The sequence below is a fragment of the Echinops telfairi genome, unplaced genomic scaffold (genome assembly GCF_000313985.2).
Source record: "Echinops telfairi isolate 266 unplaced genomic scaffold, ASM31398v2 ScPeMD7_5;HRSCAF=22, whole genome shotgun sequence".
In the NCBI taxonomy this organism is placed as follows: domain Eukaryota; kingdom Metazoa; phylum Chordata; class Mammalia; order Afrosoricida; family Tenrecidae; genus Echinops; species Echinops telfairi.
This window is the reverse complement of record NW_022103901.1, coordinates 3,710,354-3,713,734: the sequence shown is the minus strand read 5'-3', so window position 1 is coordinate 3,713,734 and position 3,381 is coordinate 3,710,354.

Sequence of the window (3,381 nt, the reverse complement as noted above, 5' to 3'; positions counted from 1 at the left end):
CAAATGGGCTAGACCAGAGCAGGTACACTGATACAGATAAGAGCTAGAAACACAGGGAATCCAGGACAGATAGCCCCCTCAGGACCAATAATGAGAGTAGTGATACCAGGATGGTAGGGGGAAGGTGTGGGGAGAAAAGGGGAACTGATCACAATGATCCACATATAACACACAAACCCCCCAGAGGGACGAACAACAGAAAAGTGGGTGAAAGGAGACAGTGGGCGATGTAAGATATGAAAATAATCATAATTTATAATTTATCAAGGGTTCATGATGGAGGGAGGGACGGTGGTAGAGGAGGGGCAAAAATGAGGAGCTTATACCAAGGGCTCAAGTAGAAAGAAAGTATTTTGAAAATGATGATGGCAACATATGCACAAAAGTGCTTGACATGATGGATGTATGGATTGTGAAAAGAGCTGTAAAAGCCCCCAATAAAATGATTTTTTTTAAAAGTTAGTCTCAAAAACCCACAGGGGCAGTTCTACATCCTCTGTCCTGTAGGGTCGCTATGAGTCGGAATTGACTCCGGGCAGTGTGTTTGTGTTGTTCTGTTCTTGTTTTAGGATTACAAGGATGAAATGAGGAATGTTTACAATGTCAAAAATGCTTAGGACAGCAGTTCTCAACCTGTGGGTCGCAGCCCCTTTGGGGGTTGAATGACCCTTTCACAGGGGTCCCCTAAGACCATCGGATATTTTTCTGATGGTTTCAGGAACCAAGACACGGCTCCTCTATCCATCTCCAGGTGGGTTCGCCCACATGCAGATACGCCCACCTACGAGTACCTGCATGAAGACTGTGACCCATGCTACACCAGGCTTCAAGACATTTCATTTGTCATTAGAAATAAGTATTTCACAATATATAATTACATATTGCTTTATGATTCATCACTATGCTTTCATGATGTTCAGTTTGTAACAAGACAAATACATCCTGCCTATCAGATATTTACATGATGATTCATAACAATAGCAAAATGACAGTGATGAAGTAGCAATGAACATAATTTCATGGTTGGGGGTCAGCACATGAGGACGTGTATGAAAGGGCCGCGGCATGAGGAAGGTTGAGATCCACTGGCTTAGAACAATGAGTGGAATCCAGGGAGTGCTGGCTCAGTGTTTGCTAAGCCCCGATGGCGAAGTGATTACAGTGGAACTGCTAACAAGGTCAGCAGTTCAAAACCAGTAGCTACTCCACTGGATAAAGCTGGGACCTTTTGCGCCCACGAGCAGTTACAGCGTGGGACACTCACAGGGGCATTCTACGAGTCCGCATGGACTCGAGGGCTCTGAGCTTGGTTTGAGTCTGGTATATGCTTTGGTGCAGAAATTCTACTTCCCTTATAACATCCTGGAAAAAATAAATCTCCTTTTTGTGTGTGATGCAGTATTTCCTCCACAGCATTGCTTGCACCCAACCATGCCCTGGGTTACAAGTCTGACCTACCCATCGACAGCTCAACAATCATACTTGCCCTTTAATATTCTGTAAACTTGCCCTCACCTGGAAATGCCTGAACCCGCCCACCCGTGCTGGAAGCAACTTCTGCCGCTCCTCACCTCCACTCCCGGCACCTGCAGCTTCTGAATCCCAGGAAAAGCTTCGACCCTTTTCTTGCGTCAAATCCACTGCCATGCAGTTGAGTGTCCCTACAGGACAAAGGCGAACTGCTTCGCAGGATTTCTGACGCTGCAAATCTTCATCTTCTTCACTCAGAGCAGCTGGTGGGCTTGAACCACCAACTTTGCAGTTAGAAGTCCAATGTACCACCAGGGGAAACCCCCCCTTTGTTTTTATTACAGAAAAGTAAGCTTTGGGCTGTTAACTGCAGGGCCAAGGGTTCAAACACAGCAGCCAATGCATGGGAGAAAGAGGAGGCTGTCTGCCCCTGTAACGATTTAGTGTCAGAAATCCTTACAGAGGAGCATTAAGAGTCAGAATTGGACTTGACGACAGTGGATTTTTGTTGTTGTTTTAAGTAAAGAAAAATCAGAACCATGTGTATTTGGTCTTACCTGGAAATTTGACTTAAAGACACACTTAGGAACAGGTTTCATCCTACCCTGGGGGCTGTCTGTAAATGCCTAAGCATTGAGCAATCAAAAAACCAAAAAAAAAACCTCACTACCATCCAGTCAATTCCAATTCATAGCAACCCTCTAGGACAGAACTCTCACACACACACACACACACACACACACACACACACACACACACACACACTCCCGTGGGCTTCTGAAACTATAACTTTTTTAAAAATTTAAGATCATTTTATTGGGGGGGGGCTCTGGGAGCTCTTATAACAATCCATACATCAATTGTATCAAGCATATTTGTAAATATGTTGCCATCATTATTTTCCAAACATTTACTTTCTGTTTGAGCCCTTCTATCAATTCATTTTGAAACTAACTCTGTAGGGGAGCAGAAAGCCTCATCTTTCTTCCTTGGTGCAGCTGGTGACTCTGAACAGCTGATCTTGCAGTTAACAGCTCAATGCATAACCACCACACCCCTGGGCTCCTATAAACATTGAGCAATAGAACAGCTCAATTAGAGATTACAAATTAAGGGCCCTTGGGCTAGACTGGGCTGCTGAATTTAGTGTTGAGCTTAGCTGGAACAGTGGCTTGATTGCCAATATTAAAAAACTTCATGAGCCTTGTGTCATATAGTATTGCTTCCCACACGTGCTCATCCACGGAACTCTGTATCCCCCAGTTCCAGTTAACAGTTCTTGGGCTCATTGCCAGTTACCCCTGCTTGGGGCAAGCACACCGTTCCCATGGTTACTCTGTTCCTGAAGCCCCCATGTGCAAGGGAAAGGTCCTTCTGATGGGTAGAATTTTCCTTGCCCGGTTTCCGGAAGTAGAGCTCCAGGCCTTTCTTCATAGTGCATCTCAGTCTGGAAGCTCCACTGAAATACGGTCATCCCCCGAGCAGCAGGGAAGCCTCCACTGACGGATGGGCGGTGGCTGCTCTTGAGGTACATTGGCTTGATTCAAACCCAGGTCTTCTGTATGAAGGGCGAGAACTCTACCGCTGCGCCCAGTGAGAGGCAAAGGTGTACTGAGATTGAGGCTTGTTTACTGTGTGGAAAAATCACCCAGACATAAAGATACGCAGAACTACGCGGACAATCAGAAGCCGTTTCTCTCCAACAGCACAATGGATGTCCACATGAGGATGTAAACCCCATAAAGCTCAGGGTTTTTCAGCTGTTTTGGTCCACGCTGCGTTCCCAGCACGGAGAACAGAGCCTGGCATGTGTGAAAGCCTGAATCCCACACAGTCCGCAATTCCCTCAGACCATTGGTCAGGAGTGTGAGGAGCCTTGCCCTCAGAGTGCATCAGGAAGTGAATCATGCA